This window comes from Curcuma longa, chromosome 16, assembly GCF_044706935.1.
Source record: "Curcuma longa cultivar G26 ecotype Majalengka, Jawa Barat chromosome 16, ITB_CL_G26_1.1, whole genome shotgun sequence".
Lineage (NCBI taxonomy): Eukaryota > Viridiplantae > Streptophyta > Magnoliopsida > Zingiberales > Zingiberaceae > Curcuma > Curcuma longa.
Window position 1 is genome coordinate 6,074,854 of NC_133876.1, and position 16,913 is coordinate 6,091,766.

Below are 16,913 nucleotides of genomic sequence, written 5' to 3' on the forward strand. Positions count from 1 at the left end.
GAAGAGACCCTTGTGGTCAGCGGCGGTGGCAAGAGGAGGAAGGTGGGTGGCAATAAGGAGGAGGAGAGGGAAGAATAAAACCTAACTTTAGGTTATCTAATCTCATTAATTCCCTCTTCTATAGAGATCTATGTATAGATTTCTAATGGGTTTGATTCACGAACCAAAACTCGTATCCATTAGCCCAAACTTTAAACCTACAGCTTAAATTTAGTTGTAGACCAAACCATATTGGTTCAAAATCAAACGACCTTTTAATTAAAATCAAACCACTTTAGTATATAATTAAACCAAAGAGGGTCCACTTTATTTTCAAAAGACGTGGCCTATCCACACTTCCATATCAATAAAATATCTTCAATATTTCTTCTTCGTCTGGTCCAACCAGACTTAATATCTCTTGATCTGAGAATCCAATTCTCAAACTCATTTTATGTCTTTTGGATATAGGTTCCTAATTTATGTTGGATATTCATAATTAATCATTAATTATGGATCAATCATAAGTAATACTTAATAGTACATCATAACCTTCATTAATCAAAAAAATTATAATTGACTCTAGAACTACTTCTGAACCCTTCAACAGCTATAGTTGTTCATGCGTCTATTCTTTTCACTCATTTTATACCCACATAGTTCAAGATATGATCTATATGTCAGTCCTTACTAAGCTGACTATGTCACACCTAGGCTAAACAGTAGTTCCTTGTCTTGCGAATTCAAATTACTCAAACATCTACTCAAGAGGACCATCCTCTTGACATGTTTCTTCTTTGGCTAAAGATTTATGAGTAACAATCCTGACAAGTGATAATAGGGTATACGTCTCATAATAAAAGGAGTGGTGAATCCTCTTTGGGCTACTCAATCACTTTACACTTTGACTTATACCCAATCATTCCAGATCCACACATCCGAAGAGACATTTGTTTAAGATATCAAAGTATAAGTCTCTATGATCAAGATGTCTTGAATACCTCAAGTAGAAGAAAACTTACACTCGAGTTGTAATGAGATCTTCATAGATATGTATAGAACCATATAAAGTCTCATGGCAGGTCACATTCGATGAACTAGTTACCCTTAACCAGCATCTATATGTTAACTCTCAACATCTCAATATTTTCAGTTAGTTAGAAGTGGTTGTTTGGTTAAACCAAGGAGTCTAACATATGCTAGTCTTATAGAATAAATGATGTCTAGTCTTATCAATTCATCAATCAAAAAATATTTCAATACATACATAATTACACATGAAGAGATACCTACTAATTGTGATCCAATCATAATTTTTCTCAAGCTATGCATTATATTGTGAACTTCATTAATTGAGTTTAATATCTAATCAGTTACATAGAGAATGCTCACTCAAATAGTGATTTTATTTATCTAATAAATAGTAGATTATCTAATGGGTTAAGATTTTACTGCATTTTATGGATTCAATTTGGATTTCTACATGAAAATAAAATGCTAAATGATATGAATTGATTGCAATTATGAAATATTGTATATTTGGACAATTAATTCTAATTTCTGTGATTTTATGGTAAATTTTGCATTAATTAAGCTTGATTGTTTGTAGGGTCCAAATTGAACCATGATTCGAGCCAAATTGAGCCGAGTCAAGTCAAAATTGATTAATTTGATAGTCCTAAAACATCATGATCAAGATTTGGATTCAATTGGAGTTGAAATTGGGCTAATTGGAGCTTAAATGGAAGAAACCGGCTGAACCAGGGCTGACTCAAGTCGGACCGGCTGAATTGATGCGGCTGTGAACAGTAGCGATTTCAAATCCCCGTTATAAAGAGGAATGAACAGTAACCGCGTCATAGGCACTGTAGCACCTTCGTTCTCGCGTTTTTCAGTTTTCTGTTCCTTAGATTAGGGCATCGATCTTCAGGTTTTCTTCTTCCAAATCGATTTCCAAGTTCCAGAGATGACTAGCAATCTCATTTCGGCAATCCAATGGAGTTGAAAGTCGCTGGAGAGGGTTTCTTCAGAGGTTCATTTCCGCCGCAGATTTCAGCTGATTTCTTCGGATCGAAGACGATCGGAGCTCTCATGGACATTCAAAGGGGTTCTTAGAAGGTTATTGAGGGTTTCCAAACACTAACTTACAAGCGATTTGAAGGATCTTTAGCTGAATTTTCAGATCTTGGATCGAGCTCTGTTCGGCGTGTTCTTGAGGGGTTCTCTGATACGCGTTGATCGGATTCAATCCAAATCAAATCGAGCTGAAATTAAAGGCTGTTTCTATGGGATTTCTGATCCTTGATCAGGCTTTGTGTGACAGCAAAGAGGGAATCGAGAGGAAAGGGAAGGACTGAAGATTACTTATCAGTTTCTAGTTTCTGTTTCTGTTCATTTTACATTTCTGAACATTTGTTAATCAGATTTGTTCTTGAATTACTGCATCTGTTTGTTGAATTAGATCTTGTTTGATTGTTTTGAATTGCTTAATAGTTAATTTTGCATTTCTGAATTCCTTGAATCTGAATTTCTGAATAGGTTACTGTTTAGTATCAATTTAAACTTTCGGGTATCAGTTTAATCAGGGTGTTTGGCTTAAATATTTTCCTTGCTGTTAGATAAGTGGAATTGACTTGTTACATTGCATCCTTAGTCCTACACATAAATTGTAGTTACATTGCAGAATTAGTTAGCAAATTAGAGTCGTCTCTTTAAAACCGAATTTGATACATTAGCCTAGTTCTTATTTCCTTGTTCCTTTAATTGCCTTACATGTTTTAGTTGTTCATTTCATTATTTTGAATTTGCATTTCATTAAAAACACCAAAACCCCCATTTTATATAAAAACCCAAAAATAGAACGACATCCTAGCTTGATAAAGACAATTCCCTACTAGTCCTTGGAAAAATACGACTCGTGGCCCCTATACTTCATTTGTTTGTGAGCTAAGGGTTTTCGATTATAAATTCTAATTTGAAGCTCATTCGTGACACTAGTTGTGGGCTATATCAACAGCCCCCGCCGCCAGGGAGTTACGTCGCACAACAGGAAGGAGTCGTGGGGACGATGAACTGGCGCAGCGCTGCGTTTTTTATCCTTGATTTGAGGTTTAAAGGAAGTCTAGGGTTTGGAAAATTTCATGGATCTTAATCAGGCTTGAGTAGATCATATCTTGAATGTGGCTTGATCAATTTGGGTTGAACTTGATCTTGACCCGATTTTGAGCCCTACAATCAATTAAAATCAATTAATCCAAAATTCACCATTAAATCATGAAAATTATAATCAAGTCTCAGATTATGCAATATAAAACAAATACGATCAAATTGATTCATTTAACAATTTATTTTCATGTAAAAACCCAAAAATGAATCGATTAAAAGTGAGAGACGAGCCAAGATTAATTGATTAACTAAGGTTAATTAATTAAGGTAAGATGATTAAAGGGTTTAATTAAGTTAATTAATTAAGATCATTAGCTAATTAAGGTTAGTAAAGTGAATAATGATATTTGATAAGTAATCTGATTAATTAGATTATAAATATGTTTAATCAGTTTAATTAACTAGTTAATCAGTTAATTAGTGAAGTTGTTAATCAGTTAATTAGTAAGTTAATTAGTGAATAATTAGTTATTAATTGTTTTAATAAGTTTAGTGATTAATTAGTTTAATAACAAGTATATATTTAAGGTTAAGTTAGGTAATTGATTTATAGTTGATTAATTAAGTTATTTGAGTTTAAATAATTAATAGATAATTAATGAGAGGATTAATTAAGTTAATTTGGATTAACTCTTTACCCGGTGGAGTGATGAGATCAGGATAATTTTATGATTTTGGTTAAGTTATAGTTATGGTTTTTGATAGGTCACGAGGAGAAAGCACTAAGAGCACTTTGGAGAATATCTCCGATTTCATAAACCTTAGCGTTAAAACCTTAGTGAACGGACAAGGTAAGTACATCTCTCACCTGCAGTATAAGTTGTTTTCGTATTGTTCTTCCGCATGATTATGTTAAGCTTTCCCTGACATGATTTCTATTATACATGAATGTATTTATATGTATGCTCTTTCCATGACATGATTTATGTTAGACATGAATGTATTTATGTGTTCTTCCTCTAGTATGATTCATGTTAAAATAGGAATATATATATATGTTCTTTCCATAGCATGATTTAGGATTTAACCATGAATATGTAAATTATTCTTCCTATTTAGGATGGAAGTAAAGCATGATACATGATTGATGAAAGGACAAAGATATAGTAAGTAAAAGTATAAGAACTTTATGATATGTAAAGAAATGTATTTTACTTTTAAGAGGCGGGTATCGGGCCAAAGGTTCGCCCACAATGAATTCCGGGCCAAAGGTTCGCCCATAAGGAAAGGAATTCCAGGCCAAAGGTCGCCTGATAAGATAAGTCCTCTGGTAGCATTCGGTGGCTAGCTACCCCGAGTTCTATCAGAGATGCGCGCATTGATACTCCGCCAGGGCCCATAGTATGTTTAAGTATGTTTACTTATTTTCAAACATATGACTTTTCAAATATAAAGAAACTAAGAAATTTTCTATGCAATATAAGTATTTCCATGTTCAGGTAATTTATGCTTAAGTACATGTCTTTATAATTATAAGTCCTTTCCTGTTTACTTACAAAAGAATGCATGCAATGATTTTCGTGGGTTTGTGAGATTAGGTATGTACTTACTAAGCTTTGCTTATAGTTGCATTCCTTATACTGCAGATAGAGGTAAAGAAAAGCTTTAAGCGACGGGAGGCAGCAGGAGCAGTGTTCGATGTGTGTGGCGGCGGAACCGCGGATTAGAATAAATAAATAAAAACCTTGCTTAGTATTGATTATATCTTTTATATCAATGGCTTCCGCATTGTAAGAGTCTAAACAGTTGTTTTATTAAGAATAGTAACTTTTGGTTATTTTAAGAATATTCTTTTTTTTTAAATTTATCTATGGGAATTTCTATTTAGGATTTAATAATGCTAAAGTAAGTAACATCCCCTATACGTAGGAAGGGGGGGTGTTACAAGAGAGTAGGGAAACTGTCAACTACTGCTGCCTAAGAGTAGGTAATCTACCAATCTCTCTCATAAAAATACGGGATATAAAAGAATGAGAACTACCTGTATCGATTAGCATATCAGCAGTAAATGCGTATAAGTAAATCATACCGCGGATGACCGATCCATCGGCCCGCTGAGCGTCCTCCCGAGTAGTAGCGTAGACACGTCCAACCTCTGAACTGGAGGGTTGGGCAACCGACTGAGAGGTAGAGGGCCGCCACTCCGTCGGAATATGACTCGGAGGAACTGGAATCGGATACTGAGGCTGCTGCTGAGGTAGCATATATGACTGAGGTATCGCAGCAATGTATTGCTGTGTCGGGTGGCGTATCTCTGGAAGTAATAAACTGATCCTTTTACTTCACGTGCATCTATATCGGTAATTATCTACTTATTACTTTATTGAATTTCAAAAGTCTATTATCTAATTTCATAGTGTATAATTAAGGCGAGATAAATTAATCTTATATGTCAAGTAGGTTAACATTAATAAGATATTTGATAGTCGACAAATCCAAATGGGTCGACCAAACATGATAAAGATGGAAAGTCCAATAGGTGTTGATAAGTGAAAAGACCAACAACAAGTTGGCAGTGAAGGTTCAATAAGGTCAAAAAAGACTAGATGTTTGATAGTATAGAACTCCTAATAAGTCAAAATTTACCTAAGATTAGGCAACACATGAAGTCCTAAAGCGTAGACCTCTAAGCATTGAAAGTCCTAAAATGTTGAGGTCAAATTATACTAGACAGACGAGAAAATTTTGAAGAATGAGGTCTCTTGCTACAATGTCACTTAGTCTTAAAGTAACTCGAATCAATGTCAATCAATTAATGATAACTAGCTTAACTTGACTGATGTTGAAGTCAATTAGGCCTTCAACTTAGACTGAAATGCTAATAAATAAAATATTTATATTTGAAAGTTGATCGATTAGGTAGTCCACTGAAGGTAGGAAACTTGCCACGGATAAGTTAAATGTCATGTCAATAAATTCTAATGATTTTAAATTCAAATTATTATAATTGTTAAATAGGTTAACAATTATCACCAAGAGTTAAGTTGATGACTAATAGAAGGTTGATGAAAGAGTTGATGAAAGAGTCATCAAATGGTTTAGTCAAGCATAGACTTGGATCATTGAAGTTGGTTAATAACACAGTTATCAGATAAAAGGATCAATCTAAGGGAACCTATCAAGCATGATTTGGATCAGTCGATTGATGACACAATCACATCAATAATTGATCAAGATCCAAATGAAACGATCACGATGTAATAGATTGTGTTGAAGTTTGGTCCATATATTATATTTGAGAAATGTTTTAAAGTCGATTTTAAAACATTTTGAAATAGATCATTTTCAAAACCCTAAATAATAAATATTATTTTCAAAAAGGAAAATTTTGATTTGGAAAAGAATTTCGCTACTTACTAGTTCTCTATTGTTATTATTAATTCCACTACAATGATTTTATTTAAGGATTAAAAACATCATTATGATTTTATGGAATAAAGAATGGTTTATGTTTTCTGTACTTTGATGCTTGTTTTTTCAAATGTTCATTTTGGAATCAATGATGATGTTTGCGTCTCTAGTAGTAGGCATGACAAATTATTTGCCAACATTTAGATTCACTATTTTCATCATCTTTTATCACAATTTGAATAATTTCAAATTAATATTTTTATAATATCTCTATCCATAAATTTGTCATCAATAATATATCTCTAATAAAATTATATCCAATAAATCCCCTAAAAGTAAATAACCGAATGCGGTGTGCTCAGTGCCTATGTGTAAGTACTATATGTATATATTCACTTCTTTGGGGGTTTCTATTGAATCAAAAAATAAATATATATATTATATATATATATATATATATATATATATATATATATATATATATATATATATATATATATATATATATATATGAAGTCACTCTGGATAATTTAAATCAAAACAAATTGACTATATATTTTGATAATTGATAAATATAAATCTGTGTGATTCCATAAATTATCAGAAAAAAATCAAAATATCTATCCTATATTCAAAGAATTAATAAAATACTTCAAAATAAATATAATTATGCATATTTTAATTGCATATCACATAATTTAAATCACATTCTTAATTTCTTACATTCTCAATTCCACTTCCACCATGAACATTGAACACTACAACTACAATGTTAACCGAATTAAATACATTGCCTGTTACAAAATTAAATACATAACTTTGTCAATCAGTTACACAGCCAACCACTGATGACAATTCCAAGTTCCAACAAGGCAACAATTCAAGCCTCAGGGAGTCCTACGAGTTCAGAACTAAAAATTACAAGTTTTGTCAATCAAGAGATGATAAACATAATTCCACATGAATCAAATTGTGATTATCATATTACATGAAGTGGCCACATGGGGATTTTGCTTTATCCTTGACTCCTTGTGCTGGTCTCTAATGAGTAAGAAGTAAGAATTTGTTATTAGCCACATGAACAAGAAAATCAATAAGTAAATGCACATATAAATCAGATAAAATATTTAAAACATACCATTAATTATTATGCAATTTATCAATGCATGTGTTGTTGAAGAAGATGAATCCATTACAATTTTTAAGAATTTTGACAAAAAAAAAATTAATGATATGCAAGTCAAACAAATTAATATTTTATAAGTGTATAATTATAAATAAAAATCTGACTATATTTTTCTTAAAAAGAAACTAACTTATCACTTTCAAGTTTTTCCACATCCGTTAAAATTTATTCAACATTGATTGATTCCAAATTTAACTGATGTCAATCTTGGATACAAATAAAGTTATCCTATGAGTCAATGAACTCCTAAAAAAATCACTGAAAGTGGATTCTGATATTAGAATGACTAACACATCACAAGCAATTTGAACAAATACAGAAAATCTATGACAATTTTACTTCTACCATCCCAAAATGTCAAAAGTATTATAATAATTCTCAACTATTTCATTAATATACTTATCTAATTCTGACATATTATCATCATCAAAAACTTATACCTTTTACTTCTTATACTTTACAGAATTGATTGTCTTTTCAAATCCATTTGACTCGTATTTTTTGGCTTAGTGTCATTGTCACCTACTAATAGAATAGATGAAACTCTTGAGGAGGTACCTTGAGGTTCCATTTTCTCCTTATAATTATCGTACAAAGCAACCAAGGTGCCCTTTATTATCTTTCCTACTCTTGCACTCTTTTTATCTCCATACAATTCAACCAAAATAAATTTCATGAAATCAAATTTATGCCTTGGATCAAGCACCACCGCCGCAATACAAAGCAAGTTATTCATCTTTTTAGGATCTCCCCAATACTTGTCAAATTTATTTTTCATTCTAATCTTCATTGAATACACATCAGGATCATCACTTTCTTACCACTTGTTTAAAATAATATAAATAAAACTAATTTCGTGTGTAAAAGTATTAAAAGTGACATAAAAGAACTTGCAATAGAGATGCGAAAAGACTAACATTATTCCAATTTGCACTTCTTGGTTTTCCATCAAAAGTCTTCAATTTTCTTTTAGATTTACCATCTTATCCAAGTATCATCTCTCCATCATCATTCACAACATATCAATTTGTATATTAAAGATCTAATTTAGAACATGAATCTTGTTCATCAAGTCTATCAAAAACTCTTTCAAAATTTTAAACTACATTCAACATCAAGAAAATTAAGTTCCATCTAATCAATACATTTAAACGTAATAAATTTTTGCTTTTAATTTTTTCAATGTCTACACATTTTTTGAACTTGCTTAATCTGGCGATGAATTATTTAACATATTTAATTGCATTCCTGGCCCTCATTACATATTAATTTATATCTTTTAAGTCATCAACAATAATCAAATTAATTATACATACTACACACCTCAAATGCATGTATTCTCCTTTCAAAATAGTGGAATCCTAATTAGCCATCTTTTTTTTGAAATTATTGATGGCAACATCATTTGAACTAACATTATCAACTGTAACAATAAAAATTTTATTAATTCCCCAACCCCTTAAGCAATTTTTAATGACTAAACTAATTGTCTTGCCTTTATAACTTGTAATTGGATAAAAATTGAGAATTCTTTTCTATAATTTCCAATTTTTATCAATAAAATGAGTTGTTAGACACATAGTTGATTCTTTGAATTGATCAATGGTACTCTTCGTAATGAATCATGCAACAAACTTTTCAATTTTTCCCTTTCAACTATATATAATACAATCACATGCAACCTTCCATCTTGAAGGAATTTAAAACTTTGAACATACCATAATCATAAATGTTTTAAACTCATCTCCTTATACAAATTTGATATGGAATTCATCCATTATAATCATTTTAGCTAAGGTTTTTCTACATGCATCCTGATCAAATTTTCAAAAAATTAGACACACCTCATCCTCTCTTGCACCTTGTTATAAACTTAGTTGTGTTTGAGTTGTTTCAACAACACGAGGGTATTTTTTATATGATGTAATATGAGATCTCAAGCTTGTTCCATTCTTATATGGATCACAAAAAAATTCATTATCATAATATTTGCATTTAGTTTTAATCTTCTTATCTTCACTAGTAAACTTTGTGAATTGATGTACCTCACGTTTTGGTCTTATTGTTATTGGCTTAGTTACCTTTCCTTTAGAATATGCAAATATTTTTGTTACCGTTGGAGAACTAAGTTGTGGTATCGAACAACTATTATCAACATTCATATTTGATATATCTCTTTACATTGACATCTATAAGTATAAACATATAATTTTCATCGAAATATACATAGAGCTAAATTAATTATTCACAAATCAAGATCAAATACTAAGCAATCCAAAAATTGAAATGTTGATTAAAAGATCCATCACGATGAATCATGCTAAACAATATATCCTAAAATGATTTTATGACTCTTTGACATCAAGTTCAAGAGTATGCATTAATCGGATTTTTATGGTTGGCGACGAGGAGGAGGATGTGCGGGGAACCACTAAGGCAACAACGGTGAGGGCCAAGTGGGAGAGGGCTAATGGGTGACGACAGGAGTCAGAGATGAGAGTTGGGGCGGGAGTCAAAGATGGGGGAAGCGACGAGGCTTACACGAAGAGCGAGAGAGGAGAGGGCTAAGGTTAAGCACTATCAGTGTTGGTCGCTACGAGAGGATGAGAAGACTTAGGGAGGGTTGCATTAGCGACGTCTGACAGGAGGAATGAGCAATGACCTCAGCGACGAGAGCAATGGGAGGAGGGGGGTGAGAGCGATGGGAGGAGGGGAGGGCTAAGGCACTGAGTCGTTCAAGTAGTCCGTCCGCACACGGGCATTTGTGAGTGGGCATGATAGCATGAGCATGAGTCACGATTTAAGGAATTTCCTTTTAAACTCCTTGTTCAGGTATAGTAGTCGACTGATAACGATATATCAATCGATTGATATGTTCGATTTAATCAATTTAATTGAATTTGGACTTTTAGAATTGAGATCGAATTGAATAAACTGAAATAATCAATATTTTTAAAAAAATAAATTTCTGATTAACCAAATCAAATTTTCAAATTTGATCGGCTCAATGAGTTATTTCCGTTTATCTAAGATTGCTCACCCCTATTTATTGCTAGCGAAAAATAAAAGAAAAAGCAAAAGAATGAAGATAGGGCTTGAGAATGATAAAGAAAAGTAGATCGGAGGCTCTTCCCGTAATGACCAAGGAAGAACACCAACTTCTACCAAAATCTGATGCGAGTGAGAGTATCTGATATATGTAAATTTACCCACCAAGTGTAAAGTCATTCGATGGATGAAATATTAAAAAAAATGGATGGATGAGATATGAAGAATAGCAAATAATTCGGTTGCTAACACTCTGTCAATGAAAAGCGGCACACACATATACGGAGACTGTTATCATGCTGTCTCTCCGACCTCAAAGCAAATAGTCAATCATTGTATAAGCACTCACTTTAAGTTATCTAGGATAAAAAGGGATTCAAGACAACAAGGAGACTATTTTAGATCAATGTTACAGTGAACCACGCAGACAGCTCTAGGCAATAATTGATCGCCATCATGGTCCAAATCTCAAAAAATAATTGTGATTTTGACCCTCAATTCAATCAAGCTCAAATTGCCCTACCATACCTCATCTCCTAGCTTTATCTCGACTCTGCTAGTCAAGTCAATCTTGCACCTATTCAACCAGGTCGCGTCGTCTTGCAACTTGGACCAACTACAAGAAACTCCACTAAACCAAACCTACCTTGTCCTAACTATCAACAACTCAATCATTTTCTGCAAAAAGGTGGATCCGCCACCTTAGCGGCCCCACATGGTCGGCCCCACGACTATCAACAACTCAACCATGATTCTCTAGACTGGTGTTGGAAAAGAATAATAACAATAAAAAATTGCCATGTGCTTCCAAACATTTGGCCAAAAGTATTATTAACCACTACAATTTACCTAATCTTAATAGTCTGTATGGCAATTAATGGAGTTACCACATCCGACCGACAATTTCATTTTGGTTATTACAAACCGAAGCACAACTCAACTCTGACCTCAGTTAAAATAGAAAATAATGGGGAAAAAATGTGTGTTTTGGAACCATAACAAATTTAAAACTTGGATGAAGGGCCAGTCGACTACAATACCTCTATCAGAGTTGTAAAAAAGATTATTTCAATCAAAGAGTTGGACAGGATGACAATGTACCATAACAATCAATCGATCAAAGAAAAATTCCAAACGAGGGGAAGCTTTTCTTACCAGGAAGAAGAAGAAGAAGAAGAAGTAGGGTTTGCATCACCGAACCTACTGTTAAGAAGCTTCTCCACGTACTTTCCGAGTATATCCACCTCCAAGTTCACCTTATCTGCTACCTTCTTCAGCGGGATCACGACCTTCTGCTGCGTGTAGGCCACCAGCATGAAGTCGAAGCAGGACTCGTCCTCGTACACTCCCACCACCGTCAAGCTCACCCCGTCCACCGCGATGAACCCCTTGGGCACCACGTAGCGCAGCAGCTCCGGCGCTGAGTTGATGAAGAAGCCTCGGTCGTGACCTTTCATAGGACTTGATCGGTCTATCGATCCTCCTAATCGGTATACCGATCGCCTTGGGATTCGGATCCCTATCCGCTTGATCGGTGCATCGATCCAGCATTCCTCCAATCAGTTTCGGCCATGTTAGCTTATCGATAATTCTGTTCTGCCATGTCAGCCAATCAACGGTTATCCTTTGCCACATCAGCCATCTAGTCTACGTCGGATGTCATGTCAACAACTTGGACAACTCAGCGTTGGGTCTACCGATCTGGTTGATCGATCTACCAATCGTTTGGTCTATCGATCATACTCAATCTACTGATCTTACAAAATAGTGATTAGCAAAATAAAGAGTAATATATATAAAATGTTGAGCTTGACAACCTCTGATTGTCTGATCTCGACTTTGAAATTTACTTGAATCCCTTAAGCGGGCTGACGCCTAAGGATGCCCTCATAAAGGGGACTCGCCCTTGTTCTTCCTTTTGAAAGAATCACTAAACTCCAAGAGCTTACCTTGTCAAACCTTAGTTCTCTAGACTCCGTTTGGGCTTCCTACTTAGTCTTTGATCACTCGACCCTCAATCCTTGTCCGACTTGATCTCTGATCCTCTCTTACCCCATCAAGTCCCTCCCGTCTAGTATCCCGGATCTACTAAGACTTGTCTTACCTAATCTGGTCCAACTGACCAACTAGGGCTTTTCCTTGCCTAACCTCCAGTTAGGACTTACCTAGTTTGGTCCAACTGACCTACAAGGGCTTTCTTTTGCCTAAATTTCAATAAAGACTTAGTCTTTCCTAACCTCCAATTAGGACTTTTCTAGTTGTGCTACCTGCACACCAGATTAAGTTCATTAATTATTAACAAGACTTAACCTTAAATCTTTGTCAATATCAAAATATAGGTTCGATTCTGGTGCTTCCTGCACCACCATCCTATAGTGTTAGTTTTTTTATATGTTGATATGACCATCCGATTCTTTTGATAATTAAATTAAAATTACTTTTTTCCACAACAAATAAAAATAATAAAGTATAAGTTGTAGATACAACTGTCGCCCACCATAGAGCTTACTTAATTCACTTGCTAAAAGTGTGTGCTGGCAACCTTGTTTCTGATTTCTTTCCTCATAGAAAACATAACCTTGGTGTACCTTATCATTCGTAGAATTGGATTTGTTATGGGGATACGCAATTATAAACCTCCCTTTGGTATTGTTGGATGGGGTTGAAGACCGTTGTAACAACGTTTGCTAGATTCCACAATCTCAAACTACAACTTATGGATCCAATCGTGGTGCCTCTATAATGCAAAATAACCTCAATGATAAACCAATGTGATGAAATTTGTCTCTCTTGGGAGAATAGCAAAAACACATAAAATAGACCGATCAGTTTATTGTGGTTTCGTGTAAGTCTATATCCACAGAGAGAATCCAAATCTATAAATATGAGATATAAAAGTACAAATAATCAGGACAAACCCATTTCCCATATGATACACAACTCTCTTGTTCCTATCTAGACCTCTTTCTTTTTTCATCCACTAATAGACAATTGATGTTTGCACCTTTCACAAAAACTCTCTCGTAGAGTCCTCACTAGCTCTCCATGGACAAGAACTCTCTAAGTTTCCATAACCTCTGCATGCTCCCCAAAGATGTTTCCTAAGCTTTAAAGTTCCAAGGTGAGAAAATTTGTATCCCCCTTCTTCTGGCCGAAATCAATCTCTTTTAATGCTGAAAGCTGCACAAAACCCCCTAAACTTGGGGTTTCAATCTTTTTGGGCCAATAAGATCCAAATGCCCACTCTGGTCTGTAGAGCTGGACCAACAATCTTCACTTCCATGAGATGCTACTCTGCACTTTCTAATAATCCAAGGTGATGTCTCTAATTGTCTTGCCATCTTGACATGAAAAAGTTATCAGATGAACGTACCTGATTCCACCTTGGCCAAGTATGGGTGTAATTGATTCAGTTGATGGTGTTACTTGACGTGTGCATTTGGCAAAGCAATCTTTGTTTACCCCCACATGAAATCTCAGAGATGTTGAACCATATATCCCATAAGTTGATTTATTAAATATGAAATATCATTGTACACATTTGATTTCATATAGTTAACAAAAACTTATATTGTCAAAAATTTGGCTTCTTGGTCGTAAAAATGAATTATTGTTGCTAATTGATACTTTGTGTTAGTTGATTGACCTAACTTAATAAATTTGCAATCATAGATAGTCATGAATATATACAATAGCCATTGTCTTTGTTGTTACAGGTGATGAATTGATATCTCCATGCTTATGCAAAGGCACTCAACAATTTGTCCAACGTTCATGCCTTGATCATTGGCGTTCAGTAAGAAGCCCAGCGGAGAAAAAGAAAAAGCCGGAAGAAAGAAGAAGACAATGGAGACAGGAGAAGAAGTCTGGAGAAGTCGAAAGATGTAACACGAAGTTGGTCGTGTTACAGGTGTGGCAAGCCTGGCCACTTTGCTCGAAACTGCAGAGTGAAAGTTTGAAACGTTGCAGAGGTCAGTTCTCATGTTGAGAATGATCGGCAGAATGACGAGGAGTGGAATGTGCATGCCTCGTTTGCGGATATCTGTTCCGCCGGCACGGAAATTGATGTGTTGACGACAATTGTAGAAGAACATCAAAGAGGTGTAAGTGCCTGTGCAGCATCTACCTCTAAGGAGAAGATCGACTATGACAGAGACTGGATAGTCGATTCAGGGTGCTCACATCACCTGACCGGTGATATGAGTAAGTTCATGAATCTGCAGAAGTATAATGGGAATGATGCAGACCGCGGATAATTCTGTTTATCCGGTAAAGCACGTTGGAGATCTCGCGATCTCGCCACTGAAAGGAAATCCGAGAGTGCTGGAGAACGTGTATCATGTTCCTGGTATGAAGCTTAGTGTCAGTTCCGCAGATTACGGCAGCGGGTCACTACGTTCTCTTTGGTAATATAGTTAAATTGCAGATGTGAAAGTCCTGGCGAATGCAGATGTTCGTGGACAGGTCCTCATGGAAGGTCAAGATGTTGTACGTGTTATCGGCTTGTACAGCATATGTCGACAAGACGCGTCGACATGAGACGGCAGACCTTTGGCATGCTCGGTTAGCTCATGTCAGCTACAACCGATTAGCTGTGATGATGAAGAAGGAGATGGGAAGGAAGGGGATTGCATGGGATTAAAGTAGACGTGTGGGGCGTTGGTCACTTGGTTAAGAGTTGTGGGTTGGGTTCAAATGTTCTACCAAAGATGCTTAGAGAGTTGCAGAATGGGTGCCTAGACCAGAACCCAGAGCAGAGACCCACCGCCGCCGATTCAATGCCCATATGAGGATTTACTTGTCATGTTTCCAAAAGGAAGGATTTGCCTTCAATAAATTGCCTTATAGACGAAATCGGACAGCTCGAACTGTACACATTCAAAGACTGGTTCGGGAAAGGATTTCTAGTTTCCGAAATCGGAAAGGAGTCAGAGTTTCCGAGTTGTGAAGCTCTTCCCTTCTGCTCGACTTGTCTATTGAATCAGCTCTTTTCCTTTAGTAGAAAAAAAAAAGAAAGTTTTAAGCATATTGCTTTTGTAGAATGATTTGATCCATCAATGGCAGCTGATGTATCAATAGCTGCTATATGAGATAGCCTCGGTTCGTACCTTCGGAACAACCAGAACAGGAACAGTGGACCTAAGCAAAGGAAAAGATCGACCGTAACGAAGGGGATTCCCACAGGCAAGTGAACGGACTAAGCCAATCATGAATTGAATGACCACCTAAGGAACCGGCTGGGCTAAGGCTAAGAAGAGCAGCCAAAGGCACAAGGAATACCTTCCACTCTTGCACAGAGCCTCTTACTCGCCAAGTGGATAGGCAGCAAGCACAACTGGATCTCCGCATCTACGATGCCTCGTTCTTCTATATGTCCCTTCAAAGCCAAGCCTTATCTTCGTCTCAGAACTCAAGCCCCTTCCCTTTACTCCATAGGGCCTTCTCCTATTCCCCTGAACCCTATCTACTTTGGCTAATTTGACTTTACCCGATTCCGGAGATTCTTATAATCTTCTATCTTTGGTCATTGGTCCAAGCCCGGTTTTTCATCGCTGTTTGTTATTCGGGAACGCCACCCGCCTGGATTATGATATAAGATCGCTTCCAATTTTTTACGTGTGGTTGAGGGCAGGTGATCGACCCGGATTCGCTGATCTTATTCCGCAACTCGGGATTGGGCCCCTTTATTTGATGGAATCATCTGCACGACGTTTCATATTTTGTAAGATGAGATAATCATACTCGTGTTGGATCAGCAGGTATCTACTACGTCTTTCCCCTTTGGATTGTCAAATTGGGATCTTCAAGTCTACTCGTTCAGTTTTCTAGGGGACTCGTGAAATTCCGTAGGAAGGAAGAACTCGGAGGGATGACCTGTGAAGACTAGCGTAGAGGTCCCTAACTTTTATGGATTCTGATACCCATCCGTAGTCTTAGAGTGCTTAGTCGCGATGGACCAGTCTTTCGCACTGGAGAGATTTTGGATAGCCTGCTCTATGGTGTCATTCCCTTACCTATCTATTAACTTATAGTTTTTACCCGAATTAGAATAACACTTCCTTGGTCTTTAGGTGTTCTTTTTTCTCTGGTAGTGAGGCTTCTAGAACAATGACAACCGATTTTACGGTAATGACTGCTTTACCTTATTCTATTCCATTTCCTAAGGAAGCACACACAAGAAACT

The 16,913-nt window shown here is 35.7% G+C and overlaps 1 long non-coding RNA gene across 1 annotated transcript; it reads right to left on the reverse strand.

Moving 5' to 3' along the window:
- Nucleotides 1-7,267: 7,267 nt before the first annotated feature.
- On the reverse strand, nucleotides 7,268-12,134 carry LOC141846879 (uncharacterized). Its single transcript, XR_012603377.1, has 2 exons — nucleotides 11,885-12,134; nucleotides 7,268-7,536 (listed from the first exon to the last, which is right to left on the reverse strand). It is a non-coding gene; the product is annotated as an uncharacterized LOC141846879 (long non-coding RNA).
- Between the last annotated feature and the right edge of the window lie 4,779 nt (nucleotides 12,135-16,913).